Below are 18990 nucleotides of genomic sequence, written 5' to 3' on the forward strand. Positions count from 1 at the left end.
TCCAGGACCAGAATGGAGCAATGATGTCAGAGTAGGAGGTCCCTAAGCTCACCTTGTCCCACACTTACAACTAGATATTGCTGACATCTGAGTCAAACTAGTAAGTAATCTGAAGACTGGAAGAACATACTCCACAACTAAATGTAGAGAAGAGGCTACATTGGAAAGGTTAGGAAGGGAAGAAATGGTAGTTGGGGGCTTCCTGCAAGAGAGAAAAAGCTGTGGGCATGGAGGGGGAAAGCACCCGGGAGCCCATGTGGGGAAAATGAATCCCCATGTCCTCTGGCCTTGAAAAAACAGAGAAGATGAATTTAGGGAGTCTGTATAACCAGCAGGACATATAGACTGGAGCTTTCAAAGTCAGCTGACTCAGCACTAGGACAGCTAGGAGGGCAAGTGATAGCTGGGTTACTACTCTTAGAGAGACTCTGTCCCACAGAGTGGCAACATAGAATCAAAATTTTGTAAAACACTTGAAGCAAATGAGAAGGAGACCTGTTTATAAGGATTTCAGAGCATGTTGGGGGACTGCTGCAAAAAAAAGGAACTGGCAGGTGCCATTCCCTCTGCCCCCCCATCTATACAGAACCAGCTGTGGGAGGTGACGATGCACAAATACTTGCTATCTAACCTGCTAGTAGTGTACCCCACCCATGAGTTCTCTTGAGGACTCACCTACTTCAAGCCTGCTGGCCTCGGCCCTGAACTCAGAGCAAAAAAAGTTTTTTTAAAAGATTTTATTTATTTATTTATTTGTCAGAGAGAGAGAGAGAGAGAGAGAGAGAGAGATCACAAGCAGGCAGAGCGGCAGGCAGAGGCAGAGAGAGAAGCAGGCTCCCCACTGAGCAAGGAGCCCTATGTGGGACTCGATCCCAGGACCCCGGGATCATGACCTGAGCTGAAGGCAGTGGCTTAACCAACAGCCACCCAGGCATCCCAGAGCAAAATTTTTTAACACCATGTGCAACCCACCCAGCCACTCCCTCCATGCTCTACACTCCCAGAGGTCATTGTGATCTGGGCTGTCTGGCCTAGGACTTGTGGATTAGAACAAATTTTTCTAAGATGCCCTGCCCACTCCTGAGCCCTTCTGCAGTCCACCCAACCAGCCTGTTTGGCATTTACTAACATCAGAGTGCAAACACAACCCACAACAGGCAGAGAGTTAGTGCAGAGGTCTCAATTGAGTGGCAAAGTGACTCAGACACAATAGTAAAATGCAGACAACACACACAGGAGACTCCCTTGAAATGCTAGGTTCAGGTGAACAGGGAACAATGCATTGAAGGGCCTTATAGAACCTCTTCTTCATAAAGCCACTACTCTCAAGAGCAGAAGACATAGTTAACTTTCCTAACACAAAGAAACAGACATGGAGGGGATTACAAAATGAGACAGAAAAATAATCCTAAATGAAAGAACATGACAAAATTACAGCAGGAGATTTGAGCAAAACAGAGAAGTAGTATGCATGAGAGAGAATTTAAAGTGATAAGGATATTCACTGGACCTCAGAAAAAGGTGGAGGACATCAGTGAGACCCTTGACAAGGGGATTAAAAAAATGAGATGAAGAACTCAATAAATGAAATAAAAAACACAACAGATGCAATTACCAATACACTACAGGAAGCAGAGTGATCTGGAGGATAGAATAATGGAAAACAATCAAGCTGAACAGATGAGAGACAAACAAATACAGCACCATTAGAATAGACTTAGAGAACCCAGTGACTCTATTAAGTGTAAAAACATTCACATTATAGAAATCACCAAAGAAGAGAAAGGGGGGCAGAAAATGTATTTGAAGAAATAATAGCTGAAAACTTCCCAAATCTGCAGAGGGAAACAGAGATCCAGATTCAGAAAGCACAGAGATTTCCCAACAAATTCAACCCAAGGAGGTCCACACCAAAACACATAGTAATTAAAATGGCAAAAAATAGTGATAAAGAATTTTAAAGATTGCAAGAGAAGACAGTTACATGCAAAGGAAACCCCGTAAGATTACCAGCTGATTTTTTAGCAGAAACTTTGCATACCTGAAGAAAGTGACACAATATGTTTAAAGTGCTGAAAGGGAAAAATTTGCAGTCAAGGATACTCTATTCAGCAAGGCTATCATTCCGGATAGAGGGAGAGTTAAAGAATTTCTCAGACAAACAAAAATTAACAGAATTTATGACCACTAAATCAGTCCTATAATAAATATTAAAGGGAACTCTATATGTGGAAAGAAAACAGGTGAGTATAAAAAGTAAAAAACACAAAAATAAGTCCAGCGGTTCATAAAACAATGTAAAATAGGTAACCAAATATCTGAAATGTGGAGGAAAGGAATAAAGAATGAGTTCAAAATTAAGTGATCATTAGCACAGTATAGACTGTTATACACAGAAGATGTTATATATAAAACCAGTGGTGACTACAAATCCAGGAAGAGTAATAGATATGCAAAAAATTAAGAGTAAGGAATCCAAGTACATGACTAAAGAAAGACAACAAACTCCAAAAGAGAGAAAAGGAAAAAAGGATCAGAAAAATACAAATGGGGTGCCTGGGTGGCTCAGTCAGTTAAGCAGCCAACTCTTATTCAGCTCAGGTCTTGATCTCAGGGTTGTGAGTGCAAGCCCCACATTGGCATGGAGCCTACTTAAAAGAAAAAAAAAGATAAAAAGAACTACAAAACCCATCACAAAACAAGTAAAAAAAAAAAAAGGCAAATAGATATCTACCAATAATTACTTTGAACATCAATGGACTAAGTTCTGCAATCAAAAGATATAGTGTGACAGAGTGGATTAAAAACAAACAAGCCATCCATATGCTGTCTACAAGAGATGAATTTCATACCTAAAGATACCTGCAGATTGAAAGTGAGGGGATGGAGAAATGTTTATCATACAAATGAATGTCAAAAGAGAACAGGAGTAGAAATATTGGACAAAATAAACTCTAAAACAGTCTGTAAAAAGAGACAAAGAAGGAGGACATTAGGTAATAAAGGGGACAGTCTAACAAGAAGACATAACAATTGTAATTATTTATGAACCCAACATTGGAGCACCCAAATACATAAAATAGTTAATAACAAACATAAAGGAACTAATCAATAGTAATACAATAATAGTAGGGGACTTTAACCCCTACATTGATGGACAGATCATCCAAACAGAAAATCAACAAGGAACTAGTGGCTTTGAATGACACGTTGGACCAGGTGGATTTAACAGATATGTTCAGAACATTCCATCTGAAAACAGCAGAATATGCATGCATTTAAGTGTACATGGAATGTATTTTGCCACAAAACAAGCTTCAACAGATTCAAGAAGATTGAAGTCATACCACACATCTTTTCCAACCACAATGCTATGAAACTAGGAACCAACCACAAGAAAAAATCTGGAAAGAGCACAAACATATGGAGGTTAAATAACATGCTACCAAACAATAAATGGATCAATGAAGAAATCACAGAAGAAATTTAAAAAGTACATGGAAACAAACAAAAATGAAAACACAGTGGGGTGCAACAAAAGCTGTTTAAAGATGGAATTTTATAGCAATACAGGCCTACCTCAAGAAGGAAGAAAAATCTCAACCAACCTACGCTTTTACCTTAAAAAGCCAGGAAAAGAACAAACAAACCCAAAACCAACAGAAGGAATGAAATAATAAAGATTAGAACAGAAATAAATGATATAGAAACAAACAAACAAAAAAAGACCCAAGAGAGTAGATAAATGAACCAGGAGCTGGTTTTTTGAAAAACTAATAAAATTAATAAACCTTTAGCCAGACTCATTAGAGAAAAGGAAAAATAGACACAATGAGAAAGGACTCACATAAAATAACAACCAGCACCATAAAAATATTAACAATTGTGAGAGAACACTATGAAAAACTGTATGCCAACAAATTGGACAACCTACAAGAAATGGATAATTTCCTAGAAACATTATCACCTACAAAAATTGAAGCAGAAGCAAGAAGAAATAGAAAATTTGAGCAGACTGATTACCAACAAGGAGACCGAATCAGTATTGAAAAAACTCCCAATAAACAAAAGCCCAGGACCAGAAATCTTCACAAGCAAAGGTTAATAAACATTTAAAGAAGAGTTAATTTAATATCTATTCTTCTCAAAATATTCCAAATAAAAAAAAGGGAAGAGGAACAAAAACTTCTAAATTCATTCTTGAGGCCAGTATTACACTGATACCAAAATCAGATACAGACATTAAAAAAAAAAAAAAAAAAAAAAAAGAACACGAGAACTACAGGCAAATATCTCTGATGAACATAGATGCAAAAATCCTTAACAACCTACTAGCAAACTGAATCCAATAATACATTAAAAAAATTAATTCACCACAATCAAATGGGATTTATTCCATGGATGCAAAGTGGTTAACATTACAAATCAATCAATGTATTACATAACATTACTAAGAGAAAGGATAAAAATTATGTGATCAAGCCCCCAAGAAAGTAGGTTTAGTGGGAACCTACCTCAACATAATAAGGCCATATATAAAAAATTCACAGTGAATATGAATACTCAATGGGGAAAAACTGAGAGCTTTTCCCTTAAGGTCAGGAACAAGACAAAGATGTCTACTCTCACCACTTTTTTTTTTTTTTTTAAGATTTATTTATTTTAGAGGGAGAGAGCACACACAAGTGTGGTGAGGGCAATGGAGAGGGAAAGAATCTCAAGCAGACTTCCCACTCAGTGTAGAGCAGGATGCAGGGGTTGACCTCTCGACCCTGAGATCATGACCTGAAACCAAGAGCCGGATGCTTAACTAGGCTACCCAGGCTCTTTGCTCACCACTTTTATTTAACATAATACTAGAAGTCCTAGCCAGAGCAATCAGACAACAAAAAGAAATAAGAAGCATCTAAATTGCCAAGGAAGCAGTAAGATATTCACAATTTGCAGATAACATACTATATATAAAATACTAAATACTCCATTAAAAATAAAATACTAGAACTGATAAATGAATTCAGTAAAGTCACACAATACAAAATCAATGCGCAAAAGTCTGTTGCATTTCTGCACACTAATAATGAAGCAGCAGAAAGAAATTAAGAAAACATTGCCTTTATAACTATACCAAAGATAATAAGATACCTAGGAAAAAACTCAAGAGGTGAAAGACCTGTACTCTGAAAACTATAAAACATTGCCTAAAGAAATTGAAGATGGCATAAAGAATGGAAAAGCATTCCATTCTTATGGATTGGAAGCATATCGTTAAAATGTCTAGACTACCCAAAGCAACCTACAGATTTAATGCAATCCCTATCAAACTACCAACAGAATTTTTTATAGACTAGAACAATCCTAAAATTTTTATGGAACCATAAAAGAACTGCACAAGCCAAAATAATTTTGAAGAAAAGCAAAGCTGAAGGTATCACAATTCCTCCACAATCAAAACAGTGTGGTATTGGTACAAAAATAAACACAAAGATCAATGGAACAGAACAGAAAACCAGAAATAAACCCATAATTACATGATCAACTAATCTTCGATGAAGCAGGAAAGAATATCCAATAAGAAAAAGACAAATGGTGCTGGCAAAACTGGTCAACTACATGCAAAAGAATGAAACTGGACCACTTTCTTAAACCATACATAAAAAACAAACTCAAAATGGATTAAAGATCTAAGTGTGAGACCTGAAACCATAAAAGCCCTAGAAAAGAATATAGGCAGCAGTGTATATGACACTGATAGTAGCACCATTTTTCTAGATAGGTCGCCCGAGGCAGGGGACATAAAAGCAAAAATTAACTTTTGGGACTACATCAAAATAAAAAGCTTCTGCATAGCAAAGAAAATAATCAGCAAAAATAAAAGACAACCTGCTGAATTGGAGAAGATATTTGCAGATGATATACCCAATAAAGTGTTAGTATCCAAAATATATAAAGAACTAATACAACACCACACCCCCCCAAAAATAAGCCAATTAAAATAATGGGCAGAAGATATTAACAGACATGTCTCCAAAGAAGACATCCAGATAGCCAACAGAGACATGAAAAGATGCTTAACATTACTCATCATCAGGGAAATGCAAATCAAAACTATAATGAGATATCATCTCACACCTCTCAGAATGGCTAAAAAACAACAACAAAACACAAGCAACAAGTGTTGATGTGGATGTGGAGAAAAAGGAACCCTTGGACACTGTGGGTGTGAATGCAAACTGGTGCAGCCCCTGTGAAAAACAGTATGGGGGGAGGGGTTCCTTAAAAAGTTAAAAATAAAACTGCCTTATGATCCAGTAATCACTCTACTTGATATCTACCCCAAATATGCAAAATCACTAATTCAAACAGATACATGCACCCTGATGTCCTGATGTTTTAGCAGAATTATTTACGATAGCCAAATTATGGAAATAGCCCAAATGTTCATTGATAGATAAAGGATAAAGAAGACATAGTATACATATATATAGATGTAGTTAGTGTGTACACACACACACACACACACACACACACAGAGGAATATTACTCAGCCATAAAAAGGAAATGTTGCTATTTGCAACAACATGGATGAAGACAGAAAGTATAATGTTAAGTGAAATAGGTCAGTCAGACAAAGACAAATGTATGATTTCACTCATATGTAGAATTTAAGAAACAAAACAAATAAAGGGGAAAAAAGGAGGGTGGGTGGAGAAAGAAATGAAGAAATAGAATCTTAACTATAGAGAACATACTGATGGTTATCAGAGGGGAGTTAGGTGGGGAGCTGGATGAAACAAGTGATGGGGATTAAGGAGGATACTTGTGATGAGCACTGGGTATTGTATGGAATTTTGGAATTACTGTATTGTACACCTGAAGCTAATTTAACACTGATGTTATCTATACTGGAATTAAAAGCAACAATAAAAAGAATTATAATAAAAAATGTATAAGGCCAGATGGATTCACAGGTGCATTATACCAAACAATTAAAGAAGAGTTAATACCAGTTAATACTTATTCTTCTCAATTACTCCACAAAAAATAGAGAAAGGAGAGCTTCCAAATTCATTTTATGAGGTCAGAATTACCATGATACCAGAATCATACAGAAGACTACAAAAAAAAAAAAATAGGCCAATATCTCTGATGAACACAAATGCATAAATCCTCAACAAATATTAGCAAACTGCATTCAAACAGTACATTAAATAATTGAAAGAATCATTCACCGTGATCAAGTGGGATTTATTCTGGGGATGCAAGGATGGCTTAATATTTGCAAATCAATCACTGTGACATACCACATCAACGAAATGAAGGATAAAAATTACATGATCTGGGCGCCTGGGTGGCTCAGTGGGTTGAGCCGCTGCCTTCGGCTTAGGTCATGATCACAGGGTCCTGGGATCGAGCCCCACATTGGGCTCTCTGCTCAGCAGGGAGCCTCCTTCCCTCTCTCTCTGCCTGCCTCTCTGTCTACTTGTGATCTCTGTCAAATAAATAAAATCTTTAAAAAAAAAATTACATGATCATCCCAAGAGATGCCAAAAAAAAAATGTGACAGATTTCAATTTCCATTTATGTTAAAAACTCTCAGTAAAGGGGGTTTATAAAGAATATACCTCAACATAATAAAGGCCATATATGAAAAACCCACAGCTAACATTATATTCAATGGTAAAATACTGACTGATGGATTCTCCTCTAAGAGCAGTAACAAGACAAGAATGTCCACTCCCACCACTTTTCTTCAACATACTACTAGGAGTTCTAGTTGCTTCAGTCACACAAGATATAGGAATAAAAGGCATCCAAATTAGTAAGGAAGAAGTAAAACTGTCACTACTTGCACATGTCATAATACTATACATAGAACACCCTAAAGACTACACCCCCCCAAAAAAAACTATTAGAACTGATAAATGTACTCAGTAAACTTACAGCGTTCAAAATTAACATAGAAATTTGTTTCATTTTGATACACTGAAAAAGAACTCACAGAAAGAGAAATTAAGAAAATAATTCCACTTAAAATTGCACCAAAAAGAATACAATACCTAGGAACAAGCTTAACCAAAGAGGTAAAAAGTCTCTGAAAACTATAAACACTGATGAAAGAAATTCACAACTCGGGGTGCCTGGGTAGCTCAGTGGGTTAAAGCTTCTGCCTTCGGCTCAGGTCATGGTCCCAGGGTCTTGGGATCGAGGCCCCGCATCCGGCTCCTTGCCTGCTTCCCCCTCTCTCTCTCTCTGCCTGCCTCTCTGCCTACTTGTGATCTCTGTCAAATAAATAAATAAATAAGATATTTTTTAAAAAAGAAAGAAATTCACAACAACAAAAACAAATGGAAAGATATTCCATGCTCATGGATTAGAAGAATTAATATTATTAAAATGTACATACTACCCAAAGCAATTTACAGATTTAATGCAATCCCTATAAAAATACCAATAGCATTTTCCACAGAACTGGAACAAATAATCATAAAATTTGTATGATACCACAAAAGAGCCCACAGAGCCAAGTCACTCAAGAGAACAAAGCTAGAGGTATCACAATCCCAGATCTCACCATTTACCACAAAGTTGTAATCAAAACAGTATGGTCCTGACATAAAACAAAACCTTCATTTGCAAGGACATGGAGGGAACTAGAAGGTGTTATGCTAAGTGAAATAAGTCAATCAGAGAAAGACAATTGTCATATGAGCTCTCTGATATGAAGAATTTGAGAGGCAGAGTGGGAGGTCGTGGTGGGTAGGGAGGGAAAAAATGAAACAAAATGGGATCAGGAGGGAGACAAACCATAAAAGACCCTTAACAAACAGGGTTGCTGGGGGGAGGGGGTTTGGGAGAAGGGGGTGCGATTATGGACATTGGGGAGGGTATGTGCTATGGTGAGTGCTGTGAATTGTGTAAGACTGATGATTCACAGACCTGTACCCCCGCAGCAAATAATACATTGTAAATGAATAAAATAATAAAAAATGCATAGATCAATGGAAAAGGATAGTGAGCTTACAAATAAACACACACTTATATGGTCAATTAATCTAAAATAACACAGGCAAGAATATATAATGGGTAAAAAAGACAGTCTCTTCAATAAATGGTGCTGGGAACACTGGACAGCTACATACAAAACAATGAAACCGGTCCATTTTCTTATACCATATACTACAATAAATTCAAGATGAATTAAAGACCTAATGTAACACTTGAAGCCATAAAACTCCTGGAAGAACACATAGATAATTAATTTCTTTGACATCTTCCTTAGGAACCTTTTCTTTTTTCTTTTTCTTTTTCTTTTTTTTTATTTTTTAAAGATTTTATTTATTTATCAGAGAGAGAGGGGGGGAGAGAGTGAGCACAGGCAGACAGAATGGCAGGCAGAGGCAGAGGGAGAAGCAGGCTCCCTGCTGAGCAAGAAGCCCGATGTGGGACTCGATCCCAGGATGCTGGGATCATGACCTGAGCCGAAGGCAGCTGTTTAACCAACTGAGCCACCCAGGTGTCCCAGGAACCTTTTTCTAAAGAGGTCTCCTAAGGCAAGGTAAACAAAAGCAAAAATAAACTATTGGGACTATATAAAAATAAAGCCTTTTGCACATTGGAGGAAACGTCAACAAAATGAAAAGGCGACCTGTTAATGGGAGAAGATATTCACAAATGATACAACTGATAAGGGTTTAATATCTGAAATATGCAAAGGACATAGAAAATTCCACACCAAAAAAAATCTGATTAAATATAGGTAGAGGACTTGAATAGGTTATTTCCCCCGAGAAGATATATAGATGTTCAAGCAATACATGAAAAGATACTCAACATCACTAATAATCAGGAAAATGCAAATCAAAACCACAATGAAATATCAGCTTATACCCATCAGCATGTCTAGAATCAAAAAGATAAATAGTGAAGTTGCTGAGGATGTGAAGAAAAAGGGACCTTTGTGCATTGTTAGTAGAAATGTGAACTGATGCATCCTCTGAGGAAAACAGTATGAAATTTCCTCAAAAAATTAAAAATAGAATAACCATATGATCCAGTAATTCCACTACTTAGTATTTATCCAAAGAAAATAAAAACACTAACTTGAAAAGATACATGCACCCTTACGTGTAATTCAACATTATTTACAATAGCCAAGATATGAAAGCAACCCAAGTGTCCACTGACAGATGGATGAATCAAAATGTGGTACATATGTAAATGGAATATCACGGAGACAAAGAAAAGAGTGAGATCTTGCCATTTGTAACAACATGGGTGGACCTAGACAGTATTACACTAAGTGAAATAAATCAGATATCACTTATATGTAGAATGGAAAAACCAAAACAAATGAATAAACAGAAAGCTGAAACATACTCATAAATATGGAGAACTAATTGTTGCAGAAGGGAGGCGAGCAGGATGGGCAAAATGGGTGAAAGGAGGTGGGAAGTACAGGTCTGCAGTTATGGAATGAGTAAGACGTGGGGCTGCAGCATTGGGAATATAGTCCCTGATATTGTAATAGGGCTCTACGGGGACAGATGGCAGCTACACTTGTGAGCTGAGTATCACGTACAGACTGATCCAATCACTATGTTGTATACCTGAAACTAATGTAACACGGTGTTTCCAACTATACGTCAAAAGATAGAGATAATTACAAAATAGGCAAATCACTTGAACACATACTCCCTAAGAATATATATGCAAACAAGCAAATATAAAAGTGCTCAATATCATGTTATCCAGAAATCCAAGTTAAAATAATAATACACCACTACATACCACAGAATGATTAGAGTGAAGCAAACCCAGCAACATCAAGAACAAACCAAATAAACCCTCAGTGATACCAAGAACCGGTAAGGATGGGAGGTGATTGGCTGCATATATCCCTCCAGTGGTCCCGCCCTTTTTGAAGTTGGCAGTGATGTCCTATTTTACAGAAGCCAAATCTTTCCTGCCTTTAACTTGACCTCTCTGCAGTTCTTTCCGTTGGCTTGCTCTGTGTTTTTAAATACCATACTTAAAGTCCATCTCATCGTCCACTATTTCTCAGCCCCTTTGCTGCCTTCTCGTTCTGTGGTCATGACACTGCTCTATAGCACATCTGCTCTTCTCTCAAGTCACCGAGGAAACACATGCATGTCCATGACTTCAACTACCACACCTATTTCACTGATTCCCAAATCTTGAGGCAAGGCCCACATTTCCCTTCCGAGTCCTCACCCTGATTCTCCAGCTCCTTGCTGGACATTCCCTTCGGAACGTCTGCTCCTTTTATCAGCTCAACAGGTCTCTAACCAAACTCCTCTCTCCTCAGAATTTTCTGCTACTTTCCTGTAATGTAGGCATTTCCTCCCCACCACTACCTCCTGCCACTCTTCAATTAGAACCGGTTACATTTGTCATTCATTCATTTTTAGAATCAGTTACATTTGATGTTTCCTTGACCCTAGTCTCTGACATCAAATTTATCATAACCAAAATTTTAATAATATGGTCCCACCTAATATTCCCATCAAATACCCAGCCAAATAAACTCTCCTTCTTCACTGGGCTCTTCTAAATCTTTTCAGAGGATATTCTTTCTGCCTCAAATCATAATAATAGTCGTAGTAGATCTTTTAGTAATGGTAGGAACAATAGATATTTTTTGATTGTAAAGAGACCTAAGTCACAATGATTTCCCATTCCTTAGGAACCACCACCAATGCCTAGGACTGTGATTAATTTAGGAAAGGACGTGTGACCCACGCAGGACAAATGAAATATACTAGGGAACTGGGCATCTTGAACCCAGTGATAAAGACTGGGAATGACTGAGTATAATTTACTATGCCATAAAGCACTTGAGGTTGGCACTAAAGAAGTCACACACTTCTCAGGGGTGGCTGAGCTGGGCATCAGCATTCAATCCCTCAAGGCTTCCAGTTTAAGAAGAATAGAAATAGGCCATATGTAATATGTTCTAATTTCTTTCTTTCTTTCTTTTTTAAAGATTTTATTTATTTATTTGACAGACAGAGATCACAAGTATGCAGAGAGGCAGAGAGAGGGAGGAAGCAGGCTCCCTGCTGAGCAGAGAGCCCCATGCGGGGCTCGATCCTATGACCCTGGGATCATGACCTGAGCCAAAGGCAGAGGCTCAACCCACTGAGCCACCCAGGAGCCCCAATATGTTTAAATTTCTAATATGCTCTATGTTATGTGTTCATATCCCTTAGGTTGTTTATCCCTTTAAATAACTCATAAAATATTTTCCTTGATAATGAAATTTCTATTAATATCTAACATTTGTTGAACAGAGTACCAGACATTATGCTAAATACTTGACATTTATGATATTTAATCCTCACAATAACCCAAGGAGAGGTTATTAGCCTCATTTTACTGAGGCGCATAGATGTTAAGTAGCCAAATCTCCCTGCTCAAAGTCACATAACTAAGCAATGAAACTCACAGAGGTAGAGCTAAATTCCACAGTCTTACCCCATTCCCTGGTGCTGCTTACCCTGGTTGCACACTAAAATAACCTGGGAGTTGTTTGTTTGTTTGTTTTTTCTAAGATTTTATTTATGAGAGAGAGAGAGAGAGGGTGCACATGCATGAGAGCAGAGGTTGGGGGAGGGGAAAAGGGAGAGGGAGAAGCAGGATCCTCACTGAGAGGGGAAACTGATGTGGGGCTTTATCCCAGGACCTGAGATCCTGACCTGAGCCAAAGTCAGACACATAACTTACTGAGGCACCTAGGAGCCCCTAAAATAACCTGGGAGTTTTTAAATATACCATTGCTGGGTCCCACTTGAGTGAATATGATTTTCTTGGTCCTGCAGTATAGCCTAGCCATCCATATTTTTTAAGTTTCCCATTCTATTTGACAGACAGAATTGAGAACCATTAGCTGTACACTACTATTTCCCAGAAGTAATTGATGTCTTATAAGTAGCCAGCTTTCCCGTCCACTCTCTCACTTCCACAAACCTCAGAAAGTCTCACAATATAATGTGATGTCTTTTTTTTTTTTTTTTAAAGATTTTATTTATTTGACAGAGAGATCACAAGTAGGCAGAGAGGCAGGCAGAGAGAGAGGAGGAAGCAGGCTCCCTGCTGAACAGAGAGCCTGATGCGGGGTTCGATCCCAGGACCCTGGGATCATGACCTGAGCCGAAGGCAGAGGCTTTAACCCACTGAGCCACCCAGGCGCCCCTATAATGTGATGTCTTAACACTGAAATGTTTTGAGTCATCCCTTTGTTACCTGGTGAGCTGGACTTGAAAATTATCCTACCACCCTTTTTTATTTCCACAGATCAACACTAGATGGCAGACGATACATAGGGAATCATTTTAAGCATTTTCATTTCAGAAACCTTTTAAGTTTTAAATAACTTCATTAGCCAATATTCGAGTTTAACAATATAGTATTAAAATCAGGGTAACTTTCTTTTCATAAATTGGATTACTTTGTATTGCGGGTCAATTTGTATTCCTTCAAGCAGAGCCATGAATGCCCTGTATGTAGCATGGCCTAGATTTTAGCCCTCTTCCAACTTGAGCTTTAAAAAGGGTTTTGTTCATCATAAACGTATATAAAATGAATATTTCTTTTTATTATACTTGAGAATACTTTCCCACAAATAGATTTCAATGTTCCTGTCAAATAATTGGCCCATTATAAAAAACATTTACAAATATGCTGCTTAACTTTCTTAGGGATCTTGTCACATCTCCAGCCTACAAGGCCGAGGGTGCTTAGTTCCATATACCCATTTTCTCTTCTTAGAGGCAGTGTTTGCTTGGAAAATGGAGCTACAAAAGTGGGGTATGTGAGACTCAATAGGAATATATTAACACGATCATTTATTAGGATCTCACAACTAGCAAAGTATATTCACATTCCTGAGTTCAAAGGGGCCCAGCCACCTGCAAGACAGTATACCCAGGGCAGCCAAGACAAGGTACCCCTATCTTGGACTTTTTCAAGGTGCAGTGGGGTTCTCCATTCTGAATTTCCTTCACTACCTTAGGTTGTTGAAGTGTTAAACAATTAATATCCTTCATCTAAAATTACACAGGATGAAAGACAGGACTGGAGAGATTTAGTTCAAGCAATCTTCCTAAATACAAATAAATGATCACCAGTGCAGTGGCTCCCCAATTATCACGGATATGTTCTGGATTCCTTAATATGGATTATAAGGTTATTCAAGATCTAGCCCAGCTTTCTTATCTCCCAAACTTTCACTCCCAATCCCACATATGCCATGTAGAGGTCAGACTAGATTTATTTCAGCTTTAGCAACATACCTTCTTCTGTCTCATGAACATTCACAGTGAGCTGGGAGGGCTTTTTAGGTTTTCTCTCCCATCTTCCATTTTGAACTTCATTCCAACCCATGCTTACCCCACCTTCACATGTTTAATTTCTATCTATACATTAGGTCTTAGCTTACAAGTAACTTCCTCCAGAAAGCCTTTCCTGACCACTGAAGTACACTTTTGTTTCCTGAGTATTTTGCATTTTCCCCTTCAGACTATTTCTCACACTATGCTATAATTACCTCTTTCCTGTCCGTAAAGACCCCCAAACAGCATGGAGGCATTCTTAGTTATTCTTGTATTCTTATCTAGCTCAGTGCTTGGCAAATACCAAGTTCTCTATAGATATTTACTGAACAAGTGTGTGTGTGTGGGGAGGTCTCAACACCTAATAACACCGTTCTTATGTCTCAGGTTTGAGAGCAATGACTTGACGCACACCTGCAAATAATAAACTGTCTAAAACCAGCCCAAACAGTCCCTTTCTTAGAAAAACAAAAGAGCATCCCAACTAATTGATTTGAAAGACAGAACATGTATGAAACACCCCAAAACCGTGAATCATTTCAGATTCCAGGTGACAAGGTGGGAGACAGGAAAAATACAATAAAATCTTTTTTGTTACAAAATAGAAATTGAGGAAACTTTACAAGATCACACAAAACTTATGAGTATCAAGAACTTCGCCACATCGAGAACTTTCAGTGATTCGGGTTCACTAAAAACAGACTCCGGTCTTACAAAGAACAATTTCCATAATACAGATGAGCTCACTTCCTTTCACAGGCCCCCCCCCCACCCCGCACCCCACGCTGCACTTGCCTCCCCCTCTGCTACACAGTTCAAACCAGGAAACAATACAATGCCTCAAGAATAAATATAAAAGACAAGATTAACTATATTATGTTTCTTCAAACTCATATTCTGGTTTGTAGAGAAGCCCCAGCGCTGACCTAGCCCTGTAGCTGGCATACTTTGCTGACATATTTACTAAGGAGTTCTTAATTTTTGGCTCCATATAAAGATAATGGGATTGAATAGATTTAAAATCCATTTAGTTTCTATTCTGGGCCAAGGCAAACTAGCAAAAATCAAGTTTCTAGGGAACATTATTAGGTTTCTTGTCCCCTCTTAACCAACTCTCAATGTAATTACTTTCATATAACTATATAAGAGCCATTTTGAAGGTTATTATAAGCAGCAGCCCGTGGACCCCTGAAACTTATCTTGGAGCTAAGAATATTCATTGTGAAATCCAAGGTCTTCTTTGTCACGCCCTAGAAGGAAGTTCTGTAGTTTTGTTTGTTTGTTTGTTGTTTTTTAAGAGTTTTATTTATTTGAAAGAGAAACAGAGAAAGCACTAGGGTTGGAGGTAGAGAGGGAGAGGGAAAGAGATAAGCAAGACTCCTGAGTCTGGAGACTCCTGAGTGCGGAGCCCAATGCAGGGCATGATCCCAGGAGCCTGAGATCATGACCCTAGTGGAAGTCAGACACTTAACCGACTGAGCCACCCAGGCATCCTGAAAGTCCTGCAGTTCTTAATATCAAAAGTAATTGTTCTTGTCCTGAGAAGCTGGTTTCCTTTTATCTGACAGTTTAATAAGAATGCATTAAAATTATAAACCTCAGGATCTCACCCCAGATGGATAAAATTTTAAATTCTATTGATGGGCCCTGAGTGATGATTGTTTTATAAGCTTATCAGGTGATTCAGGTGTACACAGAAGTTTGGGAATCCCTCTAAGAGATGAGAATTATGTAATCGAATATTCTCTTCAAATTCAGCCACTGGAAAGCTTAGAAAGCAAATTTATCGTTCACTGGTAGCAGGGTTGTAGACCATTTTATTATACTACTTAATTATTTTCCTGTCTCTCCGTGTTTGTGTCTTTCGTTTGTATTTATTTCTTCTTTCAGCTCAGTTCCGATTTAAATTCTTGTCATAGTACATAACCACATAAGCCATCTTAAATTCTTTTTGGACCATGACAAAGAGCATGATAGGCAGGGAGCCAGACAAATATGTAAATAATGTCTTTATTATTTACATATTTGATCAAATATGATCAAATATGATCACACTCAGCTTCTGTAGGGAAAAAAATATTCTTGGCAGTTGGTGAGAGTTACCATCCTTGGCTGACGTGGAGAAAACCCCAGGCGTGTGTGCGCATACACACACGTGTACACACATACACACTCGGTCATGTTGGGGGAAAGGGGAGAGGAGGCCACGCGTGTGAATTAAAGAACTATTGTACTTCAGCTTTTCAGGGAATCACTTTTGAATTTTTCTATCAAAAAGCAACTGTACTTCTTTGCTGCCCCTCATTAAACTTGTGGTACATGTACCAGCTAGAAAACTCATGTCTGAAACATGGATGGATGTTTCGATTAGACTACGCTTCTCTCCGCCAGACCCTTTCTGGGTTGGTCCCAACCCTTTGCATCTTAATCCCTGCCTTGTCTTCTTTTACTGAATGCCCAAAGAAGGCAAAGAAGGCACAACATTTACAGGAATTTTAGAGAGCGATTCTCAGAATTACCAGAAGGAGGGGGACTGTAGGTTGTTTTGATATGTTTCAATGAGGGAAATGCACCCTCTGCCCTTCTGTCTTTACTACAACCTTCTGTCTTTACTACAACCATCAGCCTTTGAGAATCACTGTAATTGGGGCTGAGCCTGGGAACTGTAACATATGGGTAACTGTTTGCTTTATTTAGCTGAGTGACTGATCATGTGTCTGTGGCTGGGTGAAACCAGATTTTTGTCTCCTCTTTTATTCTCCTCAGTCATTCCCAGGAGGAGGCTCTGGTGAGACCACAGTTTGAGACATCTCAACTAAAGGACCTCATGGAAACTTTGGGTTGATGTAGCCGGACACCAGCTCTCTGTTCTAGAAATCAGGCTTGAGGCTATAAGGCTCCAGTGCATTTTCTAGTTTTTCACTTTTTGGATATATTTTTGTCATACAGCTCCATCTGTTCTGAAACATTAAGTGATGGCTAGTCTTCACCACACCAAGATCAGCTTTATAAGAATTGGCTAAGAACTGGGTCAGTGCGATCCAGCTAAAAACCCTAGAGTCTGATAAATCTAATTGGGAAATGTTCTTCAGTGCTCTGTAGGTCAACACAATGTTTGTCAAACTGCTACTAAATTTTGAGATAAGTATTAAGCAAAAGGGCCACCCGAAGACAAGATCCTTCAATACAACCAACATTCTGAGAACCTATTTTGTATGAGGTATGGGCTACGTAAGGTGATCTGCAGACAAGAAGGGCATGAAGTTAATAACGAGAGCCAGCATTAGCTAGCATTTAGAGAGCATCTGGCAATTAATACACATACTTTAATTTGAAGAGGTTGAGCATTACTCACTTTTTAACCATAAGATAATCAAGCCCAGGATGGATAAGAAGCTTGCCCAAAGCCATGTAGATAGGTGTTAGAGCTAGGATCCAGAGCTTCTATTTCTCCCCTAACCAATGGAAGGCACCCCTTCCAGCATGATGTGTGTGGGGGGTGCATGTGCGTTGGGGTGGGGGGGCTTATGTGTGCATGTGTAATAAGATATGTAAATCAACAACTACAATACCAAGAGGAAGAAAATAAGGATTTATGATGGGAGAAACACCGACACGGTGCTATGGAGAGATGGAAGGAGACACTCTCAGGAGGAATTGGAAACTGGCTTTTGAATGGAGTCGAAGGCTGTAAGAAATGCATGGGATGGGAAAGATGGAATGGAAACTGACACCAGGAGACAGGAGAGGACTGGTTGGTTGAAGAGAGGGGGAGTTCTCCAGTTTAGTGGGCATTCAGGGTAAGTCCACGGGCCCACTGGGGAGAGCTCTGGAGGCCCAGCTGGGCCAGGGAGTATCTCTAATTTGCTAATGAACTACTCACAGGTGTTGGGCAGCAGAGAGATTGATAGCAGTTGTGCTTAAAATGGCGAATGCGCAGATTGCATACCGGAATGGTATTTGAAAAGCATGGAGGCCAATTAAAGGGATTTCAAAGACGCTGAAGAGAGTGAGGGCAACTTGACTGTGGGCAGCAGAACTCATGAGTGGGGGACAGATCCCAAACTCCGACTGAGGACTTTGGTAATGATTAGAAAGAGTAGGAGCAGATTTTGGGAGGAATTCAGTTTGGGACACATTGAGCTTCAAGCAAGAGTGGGAAATTTACTCAGAGGTGCCCAGAGGGCAGTTGGAATAGCCTCCTACAGTTAGGAAAAGGACATTTAGTAAAATGTGAGAAATAGTTGCATAGAGGTCCATAGGAGAATTTTTGCACTGTAGGAGAAGATGGAATCGCAGAAGGAAGAGATTGAGAGACTAGATGGTGGTTATCAACTGTAAACACAGTCTGACTGGGAAGAAAAAACAAGCGTGTGATGAAGGAACTGTCGTACAGAATTAACTGGCAAACTTACCTTTACAGAACTACTCCCCATACACAAATTCTTAAATAGGGAAGAGCCCCGTGATCTTAAAGGTTGGACGACAGGCGAGGCCTCCCGATTTGTGATATTCAGGATTCCCTTGGGTTGTTTCTTGTGGTTGTGTAATAACGGTCAGCCTGAAATAACTTCTGTTTCTCCTTTAGGTTTGGTTTAATTATTAGGTCTTGCCTACTAGGAGCTGACAGCAGCAATTC

Source organism: Mustela lutreola, chromosome 3 (genome assembly GCF_030435805.1).
Source record: "Mustela lutreola isolate mMusLut2 chromosome 3, mMusLut2.pri, whole genome shotgun sequence".
Classification (NCBI taxonomy): domain Eukaryota; kingdom Metazoa; phylum Chordata; class Mammalia; order Carnivora; family Mustelidae; genus Mustela; species Mustela lutreola.